Below are 22,451 nucleotides of genomic sequence, written 5' to 3' on the forward strand. Positions count from 1 at the left end.
TGTGTATCATGGAAGATCTCAAGATTTCTCGGTTGTTATGTTGACAATGAAAGTATGCCGCTCAAAATATTATTTATCTCTATTTCAAAATCGAGCTCTGGCACCTCTACAAATCCCTGCTTCCCTCTGCGAAGGGCCTATCTATTTACTTTTATGTTGAGTCATCATCCTCTTATTCAAAAGCACCAGTTGGAGAGCACTTCTGTCATTTGCATGCATTACTATTAGTTTATATTGAGTATGACTATGACTGGATCTATTTTACCATGAATTACAATGTCTAGTCAGTCCTTGATCTTCATAGGTGCTCTGCATTTATGTTTTGCGGTCTCAGAAAGGGCTAGCGAGATACCATCTTGTTATATCATATCATGATTATTTTGAGAAAGTGTTGTCATCCGAGATTTATTATTATTGCTCGCTAGTTGATTATGCCATTGATATGAGTAAATGTGAGACCTAAATGTTATTGTGAATATGGTTAGTTCATAATCTTTGCTGAAAACTTGAATGTTGGCTTTACATATTGGGACAATTGCATTTTTACCCCTAGTTGGTTCCTACCCACGGGTTTTGCCCTTACTTTTCGAACTTGCTCAGTTTTGCCCTTACTTTCTCGATCGAGGTCCCTCGAATGCCCTTTGACCATTTGACCAAAACTTTGAAAATTCATAACTAATTCATATGAACTCAGAAAAATACAAATAAGATATCAAAATGTTCAGATAAACATTACCATTATGGGCATATCATTTGCATTCAGGACAAATGCATCATTTAAACTACCCGAGGTAATTAATGTTATTAACATTATTTAAAATAAATAGGTATAAACAATTTTTTTTTCGTGAATAAAAATTATATGAAAACGTAGGTGATGTTTTCTGAACATCCTGATACCTTATTTGCATTTTCATGAGTTTGTATCAACTTGTTATGAACTTTCCAAATAATGGTCAAAGTCGTTAGAACATTCATAACAAGTTGATACAAACTCCGAAAAATGCAAATAAGCTATCAGGATGTTCAGAAAACAAAACTTACATTTGCACGTAATTTTTATTTGTGAAAAAAATATTGTTCATACTTATTTATTTTAAATAATGTTAATAACATTAATTACCCCGGGTAGTTTAAATGATGCTTTTGTCCTGAATCCAAATGATATGCCCATAAAGGTAATGTTTATCTGAACATTTTGATATCTTATTTGCATTTTTCTGAGTTCGTATGAATTAGTTATGAATTTTCAAAATTTTGGTCAAACGGTTAAAGGTCATTCGAGGGACCTCGATGGAAAAAGTAAGGGCAAAACTGAGCAAGCTCGAAAAGTAAGGGTAAAACCCGTGGGTAGGAACCAACTAGGGGTAAAAATGCAATTCTCCCTTACATATTTACAACAACAAGAGCAAACAGAGTTTGTAAAAGTTTTTCTTTATCACTTTCAGTTTATCAACTGAATTGCTTTAGGACGAGCAAAGGTTTAAGCTTGGGGGAGTTGATACGCCTCCAACATATCTACTTTTCCATACACTTTTGCCCTTGTTTTGGACTCTAACTTGCATGATTTGGATGGAACTAACCCGGACTAACGCAGTTTTCAGCAAAATTGCCATGGTGTTATTTTTGTGCAGAAATAAAAGTTCTCGGAATGACCTGAAAATCAATGGAGAATATTTTAGGAATATATGAAAAATACTCGTGAAAGAATCAAGACCAGGGGGCCACACCCTGTCCGCGAGGGTGGGGGCGCGCCTACCCCTCTCCCCCCCCCTCCCGGGCGCGCCCGCCTGTCTCGTGGGCCCCCTGAGGCTCCACCAACCTCAACTCCAACTCCATGTATTCACGTTCGGGGAGAAAAAAAATGAGAGAGAAGGATTCATCGCGTTTTACAATACGGAGCCGCCGCCAAGCCCTAATCTCTCTTGGGAGGGCTGATCTGGAGTCCGTTCGGGGCTCCGGAGAGGGGAATCCGTCACCAATGTCATCATCAACCTTCCTCCATCACCAATTTCATGATGCTCACCGCCGTGCGTGAGTAATTCCATTGTAGGCTTGCTGGACAGTTATGGGTTGGATGAGATTTATCATGTAATCGAATTAGTTTTGTTAGGGTTTGATCCCTAGTATCCATTATGTTCTGAGATTGATGTTGCTATGACTTTGCTATGCTTAATGCTTGTCACTAGGGCCCGATTGCCATGATTTCAGATCTGAACCTATTATGTTTTCATGAATATATGTGAGTTCTTCATCCTATCTTGCAAGTCTATAGTTACCTATTATGTGTTAGGATCCGTTAACCCCGAAGTGACAATAATCGGGATACTTACCGGTGATGACCGTAGTTTGAGGAGTTGATGTATTCACTAAGTGTTAATGCTTTGGTCCGGTACTCTATTAAAAGGAGGCCTTAATATCCCTTAGTTTCCAATAGGACCCCGCTGCCACGGGAGGGTAGGACAAAAGATGCCATGCAAGTTCTTTTCCATAAGCACGTAGGACTATATTCAGAATACATGCCTAAATTACATTGATGAACTGGAGCTAGTTCTATGTCACCCTATGTTATAACTATTGCATAAGGAATCGCATCCGACATTATTATCCATCACTGATCCAATGCCTACAAGCTTTTCACATATTGATTTTTGCTTAGTTAATTTACCGGTGCCACTGTTACAATTACTACAAAACTGCTACTGTTATTTTTGCCACCGTTACTGTTACTCCCATACTACTTTGCCACTAAATACTTTGCTGTAGATATTAAGTCTTCCAGGTGTGGTTGAATTGACAACTCAGCTGCTAATACTTGAGAATATTCTTTGGCTCCCCTTGTGTCGAATCAATAAATTTGGGTTGAATAATCTACCCTCGAAAACTGTTGTGATCCCCTATACTTGTGGGTTATCACTACTTGTTTGTGCTCGCATTGCCATCGCAGTCGGAGTTTTGTGGTTTTTACCTAAAAACCAGGCAGATTCTAGGCACGGGAGCTTTCCAGACAGATTCTAGGCAGATTCCAGGCATGGGAGATTTACGATGCCTGACACATCACAAATAGTTCATGATTATAAACCGTGTACGATAGGTAGACAATCACACACATTTAGTTTTCCCGCACCGTATGTGATAGTGGCTGACATCACACACGCTTTGCAAACGGCAACTGTGTGCATGCTTGCACATGTTTCCTCTCTGTGAACCGTCTCAAATTTGGTGTATATCGCAAACATTTGTGTTTTACCAACCGTGTGTGTCGTAATGACCTGCACAACATAATTTCGCCCTAATTTAATTGCTGCTATTTAAAATTGTACCTAATTTAAACTTGAAAGTAGGCTGTAGCTTTATTCATATCCATCAGGTTCAAACAACCAATGCATTATTTGATTAACATGTACATATGTTTAAGAATTACAGAAGCATCAAATAAAGAATGATGTACCAAGGTTCTATACTTATACTATTACAGATGGTAAAGAAAGAGGCGAGAGGCATTCCAGTTGCTGAACAAGGTGAAGCGGAATGGCCCTATTGTGCTCTCCTGGATGCAGAAGGCATGCAGGACTCTAGTCCAACCCCTTGTGATGGTCGGCCGCCAATCATGCAGTTTGAGAGGTAATCTTGAGTAAACTGCTTCAGGATCCACTGCAAAAGAAAAAAGATTCAGATATTGTCATCTAACACAACTCATTACGGGCAGTAAAAAGAAGGCTACAGGGTTCTTACTTACCATCCTGCAGCTCACTGTTGTCTTGCATAAAGTGTAAACAAATAGTTCAATTGACATATTTTGACCCATTTTAGTAACAATCTTTATCGGTTTCCTCACTTGATGTTGGTTCATGAATATCTCATTGCCCCATACACAGAAAGGGTCGAAGTGTGGATCTTTGGCAATGATATATGTACCTAAAAGCACCAAGTTAATATTATAAGCTAAACAAAAATTCAAAAATGATGTAGTACATCACTCCATCCATCCCATTATATAATATTTTATTACATGTATATCTAGACATCATCAGAACATTAAGGTAACACTCCTCCTTGTTACTATGTAGCCTGGGATTGCATATTTAGTCATTCAGTACAATGCATGATGCTAAACAACAATTGAAAAACGTAAATGCATGTTAACTGCAATATCCTTAACAGTAACCAAATATCGTAATTCATAGTGGTCTTGTTGAAACTGTTATTGATGAAATTGAACTGCACGGCAAATAGTTGCACAAATAGAGCATCACATTGTGAAGAATTGAAATAAACAAGTCATAAGGACATCTCTAGGCAATCCTCAAAAAGTTGAAGGACTAAAACCCTTAGTGGATATATATATATATACTCCAACAATTTTTGGCCTTTTCTAGTCGATCCCGTAAACTTAAGGTTGTAAACTTCAATTTGATCAAGTTCAAAGCAGGTTCAACCGAAAGTAGAATGAATTCAAACATAAACATAGATAGTATTGCATAACCAAACATAAAACATAAATTTAAACTAAGCTAAACTACTTTCGATCGAAGTAGAGGTCGAGCCAATCCTTCCTCGTCATGTACGGTGTACCGCGAGCTGGGTCCGGGCTAGTACCTTCGTCGGGTTCATTGGGGAAGGCACTCCTCCACTCATCAACGTCGATCTCCTCGTCCTCGAGGCCCACCTCGCCACCCTCCGCGTCGCCACCGCCTTCGACCTCGTCATCAGAGGAGAGTGTGATAACCTCGCCGCCCTCCGCACCGCCGTCCTCTCCGCCTTTGACCTCGTCATCGGAGGAGAGCGCAATAACCTCTCTGTCCTCCGTGCCGGCAAAGATCGCCTGCTCCGCCTCCATGAGATCCGGGTGCTGCCGGCGGGGCTCTTGTGTGTAGGCCTTGGCGGCGGCCTCGGCCTCAAGATGCTCCCATGCCTCGCGGTCCTCCCGCACCATAGCCGAGCTCACCACCCCTAGCTCCAGCGGAACGAGGTGGACCAGACGTGTGCGGAAGGGGAAATTGAGCCTAGCCGCCACGCCATGGTAGCAGACCTGACAGCGGTCGTACTCCATGGCCGCGAGCTCGGACGTGTGGAAGGTACCGAGCCACTCGCAGGTGTGGGTCTCTCGATCTATAATATCAGCGACCCACGTCCCCCACCACCGCTGCCAGACCTCGAGGTAGGACTTCGTCGGCTGCCGGGTCCGGGGTAGGACGGGGAAGTCCTCGAACCGGTGTAGGGGTGCGGCGGTGGGCGGATCTGGGGACCGGCGATGGCGGATCGGGCCCGTGGAGGACGACGGGGACACCTCGGCGGCCACCTCGCTGGCGTCGGGCGAAAAGGCCGCAAATAGACCTCTTTTTGGCCATTGGCTACTCGAGCTCCCCAGCACACATGCAGAGGTTGAGGATGGAGGCGCCGGAGATGGCGGCGACCTACCAATGGTTTTGAGGGTTGTGTGTGTCTGTGTGAGCGAAGGTTGTGTTTGAGGAAATACTGCGGCAGCTTAAAAATTTACTGGGCGGGAGTAACAAGGCGGGGCTATTGAAAATTTGGAACAAGGGTGATAAGATATTTTTGAGATTACGAGGGATGCAGAGGTGGGAGTAAAATGTTGGGGCTACTGAAAATGTGAATCAAGGGACTGAAGCAGAGCGGGAGTAACAGACATCGCACACGGTCCGCACATACTAATCGTGTGCTATCAAGCATTAAAACCTTCCAGGTGGTAGATATTTTCGAGATTGCAAGGGATGCAGAGGCGGGAGTTTTGCGGGAGCGAGCTAGTGTGCTTGACACACCGGCTGTGGACTATAGCCGACGCACCTTCTCGCGTAATCCATAGGCGTACTATACACCGACGGTGCTCCAAGATATTTTGTACTACATCTCACACGGTTGGAGAGAATAAACTGTGTGGGATCTACTTGATTTGAATTACAAAATGGGGTCACAGCGGCAATGGACGGTGTTTGAATTGCTAGACCTTTTATCTGCAGTGAACATGCAACTGTATGTGTGTCGTAAAAGAATTGGAATTATTCAGGGTTCGTTTGGACATTTCATACATTAAACTGGTTTTCTAGCCATTTTAGGTGCACAATTCAAAATTAAACTAATGCACATGCTCCGGTGCATACAAATTGGTTGAAAAATCAAATCTGTGTCCTTCAGTGCATGCTTAGGTCCCATGGAAGAAATGGGAATGAATATTTCGAGGTTCGTTTGGCCTTTTTATACATTAACTGGGTTTTCTAGGCATTTTATGTGCATAATTCAAATTTGAACTACAAGCACATGCTCCAATGCACCAAAGTTGGTTGAAAAATCACATGTGTGTCCTTGGGTGAATTTCTAGGTCCCATGCAAGAGATGGGAGTGCATTTCAAACACCAGGGCACTGTTGATTGCCGGCAAAACGTTGAGATACATGGTTTTTAAATTCTAGTAAATCCAAAACTCATTTGAAATTCATGAAACTTGGCATGCTATCATGGAGCGGCATCAACATGTCGTGGTGAAAATTTTGTCCCATTTGGGGCAAGTTTGGGTCTAAGCTTCTCACAAACCAGAGATTCTCACAACAAGCATGATGGTTTCGATAGGGAACGTACCACCTCTGGGGACGAGACGATATTCGTTGCCTCTTATTGCTTTCAAAAATTTTCTAGTGTCAACATAGAACAACATGAGTGTTGTGTTCAATCTTGTAATTTTTCGGAGTTTGTTTGTCCTTTTTATACATTAACTGGGTTTTCTAGGCATTTTATGTGCATAATTCAAATTTGAACTACAAGCACATGCTCCAATGCACCAAAGTTGGTTGAAAAATCACATGTGTGTCCTTGGGTGAATTTCTATGTCCCATGCAAGAGATGGGAATGAAATTCAAACACCAGGGCACTGTTGATTGCCGGCAAAACGTTGAGATGCCTGGTTTTTAAATTCTAGTAAATCCCAAACTTGTCTGAAATTCATGAAACTTCGCATGCTATTATGGAGCGGCATCAACATGCCGTGTTAAAACAATTATCCCATTTGGGGCAGGTTCGGGTATATGCTTCTCACAAACCAGAGCTTCTCACAACAAGAATGATGGTTTCGGTAGGGAACGTCCCACCTTTGGGGAGGAAACGATACCCATTGCCTCTTATTGCTTTCAAAAAAATTCTCATGTCAACATAGAACAATAGGAGTGTTGTGTCACTTTTTGGGATTTTTCGGGGTTCGTTTGGACATTTTTATGCATTAACTGAGTTTTTAATGCCTTTATGTGCATAATACAAATTTGAACTACATGCACATGCTCCAGTGCATATAAATTGGTTGAAAAATCAAATATGTGTCCTTGGGTGCATGCTTAGGTCCCATGCAAGAAATGGGAATCAATTTCAAACACCAGGGCGCCGTTGATTACCGGCAAAACATTGAGATGCCTCGTTTTTAAATTCTAGTAATCCAAAACTCATCTGAAATTCATGAAACTTGGCATGCTTTCATGGAGTGGCATCAACATGCCGTGGTAAAAATGTTGTCCTGTTTTGGGGGATTCCGGCCGACGCCCACACCCGAACGACCACGAACGCAAGGGCCCTGCGCCGCCTCCCGCCAGTCGGCAGGTGGCCACGGTCGAAGACGCGCCGCCTGAAGGGCGGCCCGCGCCCAAGAAGCCCAAAGGCGGCCGGCCAGCTTGGCAGCCGGCTTTCTCCTACGAGCAAACTCTCGATGCCCTGTGCAAATTCCACAGCGGCGCGAAGCCGTCCAACCACACAACCCGGAAGTGCCATTGGCTCACCCGAATCTCCAAAGGCGAAGGGCTCGCGCCGCCTCCGCCTGCTGGCCCACCGTCTCCGGCTCCGCCGCCTCCGGCCGCTTGGCCCGCAGTCGGAGCCGTGCACGACGAGTTCGCCGACAAGCATGCGACCTACATCGTCTTTACAAGCCAGCTCGAAGACCGGCGCGGCAAACGCCGAGAGCACCAGGAAGTCAGCGTGGTCGCTGCCGACCCCGCCAGACACATGCATTGGTCAGAAAAACCCATCAGCTGGAGCCGGGCCGACCACCCAGAGGTGATGTCGTCTCCCGGCTCTTATGCGTTGGTCCTGGAAGCCACCCTCGTGATGGACAGACGCGCCGCCCGTTTCTCCCGCGTGCTGATAGACGGCGAGAGCAGCATCAACATCATGTACCGTGACACCCTGGAGAAGCTGAATGTCAAGACGAAGCAACTTATGCCTACTCGGACAGTGTTCCATGGCATCGTACCCGGCCTGTCCTGCACCCCCGTCGGCAAGATCAAGATTGATGTGCTCTTTGGGGACAAGGAGCATTTCCGCCGGGAGGCGATCTGGTTTGAAGTGGTGGACCTGGAGAGCCCCTACCATGCGTTGCTTGGTCGACCGGCCTTGGCCAGGTTCATGGCAGTTCCCCATTATGCATACCTCAAGATGAAGATACCGAGTTCCAAGGGCGTCATCACCATAGCCGGCGATTACGAGAAGTCCTCCGAGTGCGCGGCCGCCAGCAGCCGGCTGGCCGAGTCCCTTGTGATTGCCGAAGAGAAGAAGATGTTGGACCGGGTCATGGCCATGGCCGGCAAGCAGCCGAGTCTGTCCCCCGACCCCAAGGAGTCTGGTGCCCAAGGATCTTTCTAGCCGGCTAAAGAGACCAAGAAGATACCCCTTGACCCTGAGCACCCCGAGAGGTTTGCCGTCATCGGGGCAAGCCTGCACAGCAAATAGGAAGGCGAGCTCGCCGATTTCGTCCGTGAGAATCGGGACATCTTTGCATGGTCCCCTAAGGACATGCCGGGTGTTCTGAAGGAATTCGCCGAGCACAAACTACACGTCCGAGAAGACGCAAAACCAGTCAAGCAGCCCCTCCGCCGACTATCAGAGGAAAAGAGAAGGATTGTAGGGGAGGAGATAGCCCGGCTTCTTGCAGCCGGCTTCATTATGGAAGTCTTCTTTCCAGAGTGGCTCGCCAACCCGGTCCTCGTGCTAAAGAAGAACAACAAGTGGGGCATGTGTATAGACTACACAAGCCTCAACAAGGCCTGCCCTAAAGATCCCTTTGCCCTGCCGAGGATTGACCAAGTGATAGACTCCACGGCCGAATGCGAGCTGTTGAGTTTCCTGGATGCTTACTCAGGATATCACCAGATAAAGCTAGATCCGGATGACCGCCTGAAGACCGCCTTCATCACGCCATTTGGAGCCTTCTGCTACCTGACTATGACATTCGGCTTGAGAAATGCCAGAGCCACTTTTTAGCGTTGCATGCAGAAGTGCCTCCTCAAGCAACTGGGCAGAAACGCCCACGTCTACATAGACGACATTGTGGTGAAGACGGAGAAGCGCGGCACCTTGCTGGAAGACCTCAAAGAAACATTTGAGAACTTACACCGATTCCAAATCAAGCTCAACCCCAAGAAATGCGTGTTCGGAGTGCCAGCCGGCCAGCTCCTAGGCTTCCTGGTCTCTAAACGCGGCATTGAATGCAACCCGGTAAAGATCAAGGCCATCGAGAGGATGGCAATCCCCACCAAGCTTCGAGACATCCAGAAGTTCACCGGATGCTTGGCCTCCTTAAACCGCTTCATCAGCCGGCTCGGAGAGAAAGCTCTCCCCCTCTACCGCCTCATGAAGAAGAGCACTCACTTCGAGTGGAATGACTAGGCCGACCAAGCTTTTCACGAGCTGAAGAAGATGCTGGCGACGCCGCCTGTCCTGGCGGCGCCGACTGAGAAAGAGCCCATGCTCCTTTACATTGCCGCAACCAGCCGGGTGGTCAGCACCGTTATCGTAGTCCAACGCCCAGAAGAGGGCCGAGCCCAGCCGGTCCAGAGGCCGATGTACTATTTGAGCGAGGTGCTGTCCGCCTCAAAGCAGAACTACCCGCACTACCAGAAGATGTGTTACGGCGTGTACTTCACCGCCAAGAAGCTGAAGCCCTACTTTGAAGAGCATCCCGTCACGGTCATATGCACCGCCCCGCTGGCCGAGATCATAGGCAGCCGGGATGCATCCGGCCAGGTGGCGAAATGGGCCATCGAGCTGGCCCCTTACACGATCTTCTACCAGCCCCACACCGCCATCAAGTCCCAAGCACTGGCCGACTTCCTCGTCGACTGCCGAGACCCAGTACCTCCCACCGGCTCCCGACTCCACCCATTGGCACATGCACTTCGACGGGTCCAAGATGCGCACCAGCTTGGGAGCCGGCGTCGTCCTCACCTCTCCCAAGGGTGACAAGCTCAGATACACGCTGCAGATTCACTTTGCCGCCTCCAACAATGTAGCCGAGTACGAGGCACTCATACATGGGCTCTGGCTTGCCAAGGAACTCGGCATCCGCCGGATTCTATGTTATGGCGACTTGGACTTGGTGGTTTAGCAATCATCCGGCGACTGGGACGCCAAGGACACAAATATGGAAAGCTACCGCTTCCTGGTTCAGCAACTCAGTGGATACTTTGAAGGATGCGAGTTCCTCCACGTACCGCGAGCCGACAACGAGCCAGGCAATGCCCTGGCTCGAATAGGCTCCACTCGACAAGCAATACCAACCGGTGTCGCTCTACAACGCCTCCTCAAGCCGTCCATCAAGCCGTCTCCAGAGTCTGATTCTATCTTCGTGCCGCCTGACCCCGACGTGGTCGGGTCCGGCTCGAAGAACCAAGCAGTCGGCCCGGGGACTTCGGTAGCCGGCTCAGGGACTTCCGCAGTTACGCCCGATCCGAGGACCGCCACACCCGGCTCGGGGACTGCGGTAGTCGGCCCGGGGATTGCACCAACAGAACAGCCGGCGACCGACTCCAGCATTTCGCCACCCAACCCGCCCACCCTGGTAGCAGTAGCCACATTGGCAATAGAAGAAGTCACGGCTCCATCATGGGCTCAGTCCATCCTCAACTTCCTAGTAAACAAAGATCTGTCGGCTGACGAAACAGAGGCAAGACAAGTCCAACACCGAGCCGGAGCATACACAATCGTTAACAGAGAGCTCGTCAAGCGCAGTGTCACTGGAGTCCTCCAACGATGCGTCGAGCAGGAGAAGGGCATTGCAATCCTCAGAGACATCCACCAAGGAGAATGCGGCCACCATGCGGCCTCAAGATCACTCGTCGCCAAAGCTTTCCGCCATGGTTTCTTTTGGCCGGTTGCTTTGGACGACGCCAAAGAATTGGTTAAACATTGCAAAGGGTGCCAACTCTTCAGCTCCAAGCAACACATGCCGGCTTTGGCACTCAAGACCATTCCCCTCACCTGGCCCTTCGCCGTTTGGGGACTGGACATGGTGGGCCCATTCAAGACGGCGCGCGGCGGCATGACGCATTTGCTCGTCGTCGTGGACAAATTCACCAAGTGGATTGAGGCAAAGCCGATCAAGAAGCTGAATGGGCCGACTGCCGTGACATTCATCGTAGATATAACAACTCGGTACGGCGTGCCACACAGCATCATCACCGACAATGGCACGTTTCTGCGCAACGCAAGGCATCCGGCTGGACTTAGCGTCCGTCGCCCACCCGTAGTCAAACGGCCAGGTCGAGCGAGCCAACGGCCTCATCCTCTCCGGCATCAAGCCCTGACTAGTCGTACCACTGGAGCGTTCAGCCGGCTGTTGGCTCGATGAGCTGCCGGCTGTCCTCTGGAGTCTACGCACTATCCCAAACAAGTCAACCGGCTTCACTCCTTTCTTCCTCGTGTACGGTGCCGAGGCGATCATCCCAACCGACATCGAGTTCGACTCACCCTGGGTAACCATGTACACAGAGGCAGAGCCAGAGGCCAAGGAAGCACGAGAAGATGGTGTCGACCTGCTGGAAGAAGGCCGGCTGTTAGTCCTCAGCCGGTCTGCCATCTACCAGCAGGGTCTGCGCCGCTACCACAGTCGGAAGGTCAGACCAAGGTCCTTCCAAGAGGGTGACCTAGTGCTCCGGCTGATCCAGCGAACAGCCGGCCAGCACAAGCTCTCGGCCCCTTGGGAGGGCCCCTTCGTCATCAGCAGAGCTTTAGGCAACGACTCCTACTACCTAATCGACGCAGAGAAGCCCAAGGCACGCAAGAGAGACGACTCCGGCAAGGAGTCGGAACGACCATGGAACGCCAACCTCCTTCAAAGATTTTACAGCTGAAAAGCAGTATGTATCACGCTAACTTTTGTACTAAGTACGAGACAATAGGCCCCCCGAGGAGGGCTCGGGGACTGCCATCTTTTATCTATGAATGAAGAGTGTCATGCTTATAACCTTGTCATTTCATTTACTTGTTCCGTCCGGCACCGGGTTCGACTAGTCGGCCCGGGGACTAGCCGACTGGAGTTATATTAGAAGTCCTACCCGCGGTCAGACAAGTAGTGTGTCGACACCCAAGCTTAGCTCTTGCCAAAGTCGCAGTTCGAAGAACCGGCTGTCCGGCTAGCAAGAGTCAAAAGCAGGAAAGGATGCCCACACGAAAAATGGCTAGGGACCAACGGACTAAATATAACGAAAGCCGGTTTGCTTCCTACCGCCGACCGACTACCAGAGTAGCCGGTCGGCCGGTTTCCATTCACTTCACTTCAATCCAAGAAAGCTCGAGTACTTGCCTCCCCAAAGAGGGAAGGCGGCAAAGGAAAAAAGCCTAAGGATAAAAAGCATACGCGAATGGAAACCAAACACGCACACAATAATATTTACATAAAAGACCTCCAAGAGGCCATCATTCAACATAGTTTGAATACACCCCCAGTGGGTGGAACTGTGAAAGTTTAATAAAGATTGTTCAAAAGGCAACAAGTAGGAAAAACAAGGACGGCAGGTTAAGCCGGCGGGGCGACCGACGAGCCGGGCTGATCGGTGGAGACGGTTGTGCCGGCTGAAGGAGCGGCCGGCTGGCAAACCTCGGCTTGATCACCACCTCCCGCAGAGGGCGCGCTTCCGCGCGCCTCGTTGCTGGAGGCACGGTCAGCCTGAGGTCGGCCGGTTGTTTCACTGGCCGGCTCGACGTCTTCACCGTCCTCTTCTTCGTCGTCTTTGCCTTCGTCGCTGGAGGCGATCTCCCCTACTGAGTCCTCGCCCACCGCCAGGTTCAGCCCGAACCACTCCTCCGGCTGGGCAACGTCGTCATCATTGATTTCAGGCGCAAAAATGTTGGTGTCGGTGCACTCGGCGATCGTCGAGGCACGCTGAGCGATTGCCGGCCGCACCTCCTCCAGCTCCGCGTCGGCCTCCAGCCGCCAAGTCCGCAGCTGGTCCAGGTTCAGCCCTGGGTACCAGGCTCGGACGAACTCCAACGCCCGCCCGGCTCCAAGCCGGGCCGCCGACGCCTTCCAAGCTTCAAAGCGACCGACTGCAACCTCCAGCCAGTCGGCGGTCTGGCTCGGGGTGCAGGGGATCATCTCGCCGGGCCAGAGGGCGGCCAACACTTGCGCTCCGGCACGTTGGAGGCGGCAAAGCATCCGATGAGCCGGCTGCAGCCGCGCTTGGACCGCCAAGAGCTGCTCCTCAAGCGTCTGATTCGCGTCCGGCGCAATGCTGACCACCGCCTGACGGCACGCCTCGCGATGGGCTTCGATGGTTTGGGCGGCGAAGGCGGAGTAGCCGGGAAAGTAGTCTGCACAGAGAGCAAGAAGCAGCTCAAGCCAGAGCAAAAACCAGGCGGCCGGGGGCAGGAGAGGCGCAAGGAAGGCAGCTTACCGTCGATCAAGTCCTCGACGCGGCCGAAGCCTTCGGTCAGCGCTTGCCGGGTCTCAGCCCAGCCCACCGCCTCGGTCTCGAACTCTGCCTTCAGGGCGGCTTCGCTATCCTGCGCTTTCTTCAGGGCCGCCTTGTGGCTCTCCTCCTGGTCAGCCAGCTTCTGGGCCAGATGGTCATGCTCCTGGACCAGGGCAGCGTACTTGGCATCCTTGGTGCGAAGGGCGGTCTGTGCTTCACCGAGCTCCCTCCTCAAGTCGGCGTTGGCCCCTGAAAGCACGAAGGACAAAAGAAAAAACCATTGAGGAAAAAGTCATCAAGGAAGATCCGACCCGACTGCTCAGCAGTCGGCCCGAATCTCGGGGACTACACCCAGTGGGTGCGCTGACGCGCCCCCACAGGAGACAAACAAGATCAAGCACTTACTTCGGCTGTTGACCAGGTCTTTGGTCTTCCGACCCAACTCCTGAGCCTGGGAGTTGAAGGCGGTAGCACGAGAGTTATGATACTCCTGGAAGATCAGACAGGAGGCGAGAATAAGGTAGTCGTCAAGGAAGATTCGACCGACTGCTCGGCAGTCGGCCCGAATCTCGGGGACTACACCCAGTGGGTGCACTGACGCGCCCCGACGGAAGAAATCAAGAGAACAAATCGACCAAGGAAAAAAGACTCACCCGGATGGCGGCCCACGTCGAAAGGAACTCCTAAGTGTACTGCTGCAGCAAGGCGGCCTGAGCTTGAAGCCGGCTCCGGACCTCTTGGGCCGCCATGTTTAGCTCGCCATTCCCCCCGCTGGGAGTCCACTCGGATGTGGCGGTGCTAGCCGCCTCCAGGGCCTCCGCCGACTGGCCGGCGCCTGCAACTCGGCGCGACTCCGGCGCAGCGGTGCCTCCCCCTGCGCACCGGCGCGTTACCGGCTGCACCTCGAGGCCGGTTCCGACCTCCGGCTCACCCCCGGCCGGCTCCTCTGGCGCCACTGACGATTGGCCGCCTTGGCCTGCTCCGGTTGGCGCTGCCGGCGGCACTCTCTCCGTGAAGACTGCGGGGTCCTCCCTTCTCTCCATCGATGGCGGGTCTTGGCCGATTTCCTCTGCCAGGAGCAATGGGGTGTCAGGGGCCACGGCTCGAAGGGGAATGGCGAGCAGCGGAGGCTGGTTACGCGAACCCTCCGCCTCCGTCTCAGCGGCCGCCGCCTCCACCTGGGCCTTGGCTGCCGCGTCGGCCTGCTCCTTCGCCGCCTGGGCGGCCGCTCATTCCGCCGCCTCCCGCTCCTCCCGCGCCTCATGGGCGTTCCACTCTGTGGCCTCCCTGAGGTCGGCGCGGGGGTCCATGCGGCGGGAACCAGAAGACCCTCCAGTCGGCCCAACTACGGAGCCGCCCAGACCTTGCTCAAGGGAAAGCGGCGCCATGTCCAGCGAGCGGGGAAGGGTTAGGAAGAATGATCAACAGAAGGGAACAATGAAAAGCATGTGTCCAAGCAATCGACGACTTACGCTGAGACCGCCTGAGGCTGCTTCACCACCTTGCGGAAGTGGGCCGCCTTCGCGGCCGCCTCATCTCGTTTGGTCGCCGCGGTGGAGGCCTTGGACTTCTTCGGCCGGCTGCCGAAGAGGACTGACGCGGCCCGTCACTTCTGTGCACCGCTGCTGACAGCCGGCGCGGTAGACGAGCCCGCGCCTTGGTGGTCGGACGCCGGCTGGCGTCGCGGGGCGACTTCGACTTCGGCATCATCCGACCAGTCCTCGAAGCCGGCAGTAAGCCCTGTGCCTCTGGGCTCGTCGTTTTCCCCCATGACGGCGTCTTCCATGGTGGCCGCTCCCAAATCCGGGTCATCAACGTCATCCACCGTGCGGTCGGGGGCGTACTGGCGTTCTATCCCTGCTGCCCCGGTCGACGGCGGAAGGAGGGGGTTCTGCTAAAGAGAACCGACTGATCAGAAGCCGGCCATCATGAGGCCGGCTACCAACAAAAAGAAGAAAGAGAGGAAAGCTTACCACAGGCGGAGGGTTGGCGCGAGAATACGGCGCCTTGCCATATCGCCAGTCCTCGGCGACCTTGCAATTGGAGATATGATTCACCATGTACGACACCTCCGTATGAGGCATCTCCCTGGTGCTCAGCCGGCTTGGGTCGAAGCGGCCGCTCATTTGACACATCATGTGGGGCCGGCTTTGGAGAGGAAGTAGCCGGCGCTCCACGAAGGCGGCCGCCAAGTCGGCACCGGTCAGGCCTTCCGACTGGATCATCACCCGTAGCTGGGAGACGGCTGCGTTCCCGGCTTGAGACAGTGACCTGGACCGGAAACTCCAGGAGGGTTGCCTCCCAGCCGGCGGGCCGGCTACGTAAGCCGGCAAGTTGACGCGGTCTCCTTGCCGGGCGACGTTCTTCACGTAGAAGTACGACTTCTGCCAGAGCTTCACCGACTGGATCAGGGGGATGGACAGGAACGGATTGTTCTCGCCCGACCTCCTCATGGCGACGTAGGCCCCGCAGGGGGCAGGCACACCTACGACGACGGTGCCGAGTTTGCTCTAGAAGAATTCCCCCCAGAGCTCCAGCGTGGGGAGCACTCCCAAGAAACCTTCGCAGAGAGAGACGAAGGCCGGCAGCAGCATCACCGCGTTGGGCGTGAGGTGATGCGGCTGGAGATTGTAGAATTCAAGGAAGGAGCGCAAGAACCCGCTCGCCGGAAGGCCGAAGCCATGCAGGAAGTGCGAGCGGAAGACGACCCGCTCGCCCTCCTCCGGTGCCGACGAGATCTCCTCCTCCGGTGCCAGGCGGACCCGTACGAGGTTGGCGTCGGGCAGGAGCCAAGTCAGGCGGAGGAACTCAACGTGGTCCTCATGGACGCTAGAGCCGTCCCACGAGCTCGACAGCGCCATAGGTGCGAGACGATGTGGCGGCGCGGCGGCGCTGAGACGAGAAGCTGCGGCGGCAGTGAGAGGAAGTAAGGAAGACGAGGAGGGGGCGAAGTGAGAGAGAGCGTGTGAACCTCTGTCTCTCCCCCCTCCCCCTACTTATAGGCCTGCGTGGCGGAGCCGAGGAGGCGTGGCGTGGGGAAACGAGGGGATCGACCGTGCCCACTCCCCCACGTCCCGCGTTTATTGCGCCCTAACGGCGAAATAAAATCGCCATGGGGAGGCGAGCGGTCCACCTGGGCCGCAGAAGATCAGCGCTCGGGCTGAGGCCTAGGAGTGGCGGGCCCGGGCCTGCGGCGGCGTCCCGTCGCGCGCGTGCACTGGCAGGCCTTCTCTGCCACGTGGCCCACGCAGGGGGGCCCGTGGTCAGCACCCGGGTGAACCACTTTCCCACCTGCAAGACACAGAGCTCTCCAAAATCGGCATACACCAGCAAAGCCGGCTCCTCAGGGTAGGAAGCTGACCAAGCTTCTCGTCCCTCTGCCCGCCTTGAAGCTCGCTCAGCTTCCGGGACTACTGTCGGAGTAAATAGCCATGGGTAGCCAAGCCGGCTTCCCCTGGCCCTTCTGAAAAAATTATGAGCCCGTCCGGCTCTCGAGCCCAAGACATGGGGCCGCCTTCCCCTTGCTGGCCGTCGCCCGGGCCGGTTGTCGGAAGGTGGCCCGACTTTAGCCCTCACAAAGGAGGCCACGAGAGGGCCGACTTCAAGAAGCCGGCCTCGAGAAGGCCGACTCCAAGAAGCCGGCTCCCACAAAGCGGCCGAGACCGCACCCTCAAAGTTTGCATCCACCTAACGGCGGCGTGATGGGGCGTGGCTACAGTGAAGCCTGCCACCCCCAAATCCCGGAGCACGACCGACACAGTGCGCCGTACGGGTGGCCATGACCCGTCCGGCGCAGCACTGTTGCCATGTTGACCCTGATGTCATCCATGTGGACTGCCAGTACGGCCCGCGGGTGGTGGGCCCCTTCGGGCAGAGAGACACCCGAAGGCGGCCATGCCTCCCCTAGTCGGCCCAAGACAAAGCCGACTCCCCACAGCCGGCTTGCCGCCTTCCTCGAAGGAGACGCCCCATTAAGGAGACAAGACGCGGTGAGGCTACAGCAATAGCCCACCGGGCGGCGATACTGTAGCCACGCCTACCACGACGAAGCCCACGTCACCAAGATAGGGCAACAGTGACCAGCCGCCGACCAGATCCTGGACGGTGGGGCCTGCCTGTCGACCAAGGGGCCGGCAGCCGGCGGGACCCACTAGTCGGCGGGCCCCAGCGGCCTGCGCAGAAGCCGGCAAGCGCAGTCATAGACGGTTGGGCCCCGCGCCCAGTCGGATTACCATTGTACCCCTGGGGGGTAGGCCTATATAAACCCCCCGGGGCGCCCATGCAAAGGGTTCGACCCCTAGCTAGTTTTGGACACCTCACGAGGAGAAGAAGCAGGCCAGCCGACCCTTCTTCCTCCTCCCACCGAACAGCTCAAGGAGCATTGTGTAGTTACTTGTCCTTCTAGTGATCATGCGGAGACCCCGCAGAGCAGCAGTAGGGGTGTTATCTCCACGCAGAGCCCCGAAGCTGGGTAAGATCCGCCGGCGTGCATGTCTTCGCCTCATCCTGTTTCCAGGCACCGGCGATGTCTTACTAGATCCCACAATGATAAGCCACCCGTTGGCATATGTCGCACCTACCACCCGACAAAATGGGAATGAATTTCAAACACCAGGCCACCGTTGATTGCCGACAAAACATTGAGATGTCTGGTTTTTTAATTCTAGTAAATCCAAAACTCGTCTAAAATTCATGAAACTTGGCATGCTATCATGGAATGGCACCCCACATGATGTGGTATTTTTCGTGTCCATTTTGAGAGAAGGCGCACTCGAATAATGACAGCCAACAAAGGCATTTTGAAAAAATAGCTACCACTTTAATATCTCAAACGTTTGTATAATTCAAATCGTGTGCGTTCTGTTAACCATTCACGTGACGCCACATGTCTTGGTTTTAATGGCTATAGGAGGGGTCGTGCGAACAGCTGCTTGACCTTGACTGAACGGGAGGCATGCGAGCGCAGTCTGTTGCGCAGGCTGACCGAGAGGCGTGCAAGCTGTCCTCCAATGTGCAGGCTCATCGAGAAGCGTGCGAGCTGTATGCTGTGTAGGCTCACTGGGAAGCGAGCCCTTTGACTTCCATGGCCGCCCACCTCCCTCTCCATTAATGGCGCCTGAGCCGATGCTTAATACGGGCAACCTTACTATTCGCCTCCCATTCCCCTCCCCCCCCCCCACAGACCTCCACCGCCATGGCGCAGAATGATCATCTACCACTAGTCTTCAAGTTTGGTGAAGTCGACTCCGAGCCAGAGGAGATAGAAAATAAGGAGGAGTGGGGCCTCATGGACATGGCCCAGAACGAGCTGGTTGTTGTGGTTGCTGCCCCCGCTCCCGTCCCAGCTACCATCCCCGCACCCGCGCCAGCGACCATCCCTGTAGCATTGACGGGCTTGTCGCCCAGCACTATCGCAGAGCTGGAAGCCACGGGCGTCAGCGAGGTCTCCGCAGACCCGCGCGAGCTCGTGTACATGCCAGCACCAACGCCCGTGCCCGTGCGCACCCCTCCACCCACCGTGGCGCCGGCCCCCGTGCGTTTGGCTGCACCGCCGCGCCCGTGCGCGCCCCTCCACCCACCGTGGTGCCGGTCCCCGTGCGTTTGGCTGCACCCGCCCCGCCCGTGCCCATGCCCGTGCGCCCCTCCCCTCCCCCCCATAGCGGCATGGGACACTGTCGTCGACCGGTACATCACAGCGGCGCCAATTGCCATCCGCCCGCCCCACTCGTCGATCGCGCGATGACATGATGTTTGATTTACATGTGAAGAACATTTTGTGCTGCATTGAAGACATCAACAATGGCATCCCGGAGGACAACAACAACAACGATGGTGCGGCACGCCGCCTCCGCCGCCACCGGAAATATTTTTTTGGGGTTTAATATTGTATCTCAAATTCTCGATCATATGAATATAAATTCGCAGTGTGACTGAATGAAAGATATGGTTTGAACGAACTTGCGTTTTTCTCTCTTAATGTACAAACTTATCAAATGATTTTCTTTTGAAAATAATGTCAACGGTTTTTAAGTATAAAACACTCATCGCAAATGTTTTAGTTAGAACACCCGTATGCAAACCGACAGCTTCCCCAGGAAGCCAAGGGAAAATGTGCCGAGCAGGATTTCTGCATCCCTTCAACGCAAACGGTTGTTTTGCATGACCCGTGTGCAACCACGTACAAACAATTGGGTAAGACTTGCATATCTGTCATTTTGGGTATGTTGCCATTTCTCAAACTGGAAAGATTGACATTTGTTTATCAAGTAATATTGCCATTTTTCAACCTTGTAACACTGCGATTTGTCAAAATATGCAGCTACAAATCACTAGCACTTGCTACGTCTTGAGCTTGCGTTGGTTTTCCCCAAAGAGGAAGGGATGATGCAGCAGAGTAGCGTAAGTATTTCCCTCGGTTTTTGAGAACCAAGGTATCAATCCAGTAGGAGCCCACGCTCAAGTCCATCGTACCTGCACAAAGCGATAGCTACTCGCAACCAACGCGATTAGGGATTGTCAAGCCCTTCATGGTCACTTACGAGAGTGAGATCTGATAGATAGAATATTTTTGGTATTTTTGATATAAAGATGCAAAGTAAAAAGTAAAAGCAAAGTAAATAGCAAAACAATATAAAAGTGATGGAGATTGATATGATGAGAATAGACCTGGGGGCCATAGGTTTCACTAGTGGCTTCTCTCAAGAGCATAAGTATTCTACGGTGGGTGAACAAATTACTGTTGAGCAATTGATAGAATTGAGCATAATTATGAAAATATCTAGGCATGATCATGTATATAGGCATCACGTCCGTGACAAGTAGATCGAAACGATTCTGCATCTACTACTATTACTCCACTCATCGACCGCTATCCAGCATGCATCTAGAGTATTAAGTTAAAAACAGAGTAACGCCTTAAGCAAGATGACATGATGTAGAGAGATAAATTCATGCAATATGAAATAAACCCCATCTTGTTATCCTCGATGGCAACGATACAATACGTGCCTTGCTGCCCCTTCTATCACTGGGTAAGGACACCGCAAGATCGAACCCAAAGCTAAGCACTTCTCCCATGGCAAGAACTACCAATCTAGTTGGCCAAACCAAACGGATAATTCGAAGAGACTTGCAAAGATAACCAATCATGCATAAAAGAATTCAGAGAAGATTCAAATATTATTCATAGATAGACTTGATCATAAACCCACAATTCATCGGTCTCAACAAACACACCGCAAAAAGAAGATTACATCGAATAGATCTCCACGAGAGAGGGGGAGAACTTTGTATTGAGATTCAAAGAGAGAGAAGAAGCCATCTAGCTACTAACTATGGACCCGAAGGTCTGAGGTAAACTACTCACACTTCATCGGAGGGGCTAGGATGATGTAGAAGCCCTCCGTGATGACGGCCCTCTTCCGGCGGAGCTCCGGAACAGGCCCCAAGATGGGATCTCGTGGATACAGAAAGTTGCGGCGGTGGAATTAGGTTTTTGGCTCCTGTTCTGATCGTTTGGGGGTACGTGTGTATATATAGGAGGAAGGAGTACGTCGGTGGAGCACCGATGGGCCCACGAGGCAGGGGGCGCCCTAGGGGGGCGCCCCCACCCTCGTGACCACCTCTTTGATCCCTTGCAGTAGGGTCCAAGTCTCCTGGATCACGTTCGGTGAGAAAATCACGTTTCCGAAGATTTTATTCCGTTTGGACTCCGTTTGATATTCCGTTTATCCGAAACACTGAAATAGGCAAAAAACAGCAATTCTGGGCTGGGCCTCCGGTTAATAGGTTAGTCCCAAAAATAATATAAAAGTGGAAAATAAAGCCCAATATAGTCCAAAACAGTAGATAATATAGCATGGAGCAATCAAAAATTATAGATACGTTGGAGACGTATCAGGCATCCCCAAGCTTAATTCCTGCTCGTCCTCGAGTAGGTAAATGATAAAAAGAGAATTTTTGATGCGGAGTGCTACTTGGCATAATTTCAATGCAAATCTTCTTAATTGTGGTATGAATATTCAGATTAGAAAGATTCAAGATAAAAGTTTATATTGACATAGAAAATAATAATACTTCAAGCATACTAACAAAGCAATTATGTCTTCTCAAAATAACATGGCCAAAGAAAGTTATCCCTACAAAATCATATAGTCTGGCTATGCTCCATCTTCCCCACACAAAGTATTTAAATCATGCACAACCCCGATGACAAGCCAAGCAATTGTTTCATACTCTAACTTTTTCAAAACTTTTTCAATCTTCACGCAATACATGAGCGTGAGCCATGGATATAGCACTATAGGTGGAATAGAATGGTGGTTGTGGAGAGGACAAAAAGGAGAAGATAGTCTCACATCAACTAGGCGTATCAACGGGCTATGGAGATGGCCATCAATAGATATCAATGTGAGTGAGTAGGGATTGCCATGCAACGGATGCACTAGAGCTATAAGTATATGAAAGCTCAAAAAGAAACTAAGTGGGTGTGCATCCAACTTGCTTGCTCATGAAGACCTAGGGCAATTTGAGGAAGCCCATCATTGGAATATACAAGCCAAGTTCTATATTGAAAAAAATCCCACTAGTATATGAAAGTGATAACATGAGAGACTCTCTACTATGAAGATCATGGTGCTACTTTGAAGCACAAGTGTGGTAAAAGGATGGTAACATTGTCCCTTCTCTCTTTTTCTCTCATCATTTTTTTTGTTTGGGCCTTTTCTCTTTTTTTTATGGCCTCCCTTTTTTATTTTTATTTTTTTCGTCC

Source organism: Triticum aestivum, chromosome 7A, assembly GCF_018294505.1.
Source record: "Triticum aestivum cultivar Chinese Spring chromosome 7A, IWGSC CS RefSeq v2.1, whole genome shotgun sequence".
Taxonomy (NCBI): Eukaryota; Viridiplantae; Streptophyta; class Magnoliopsida; order Poales; family Poaceae; genus Triticum; species Triticum aestivum.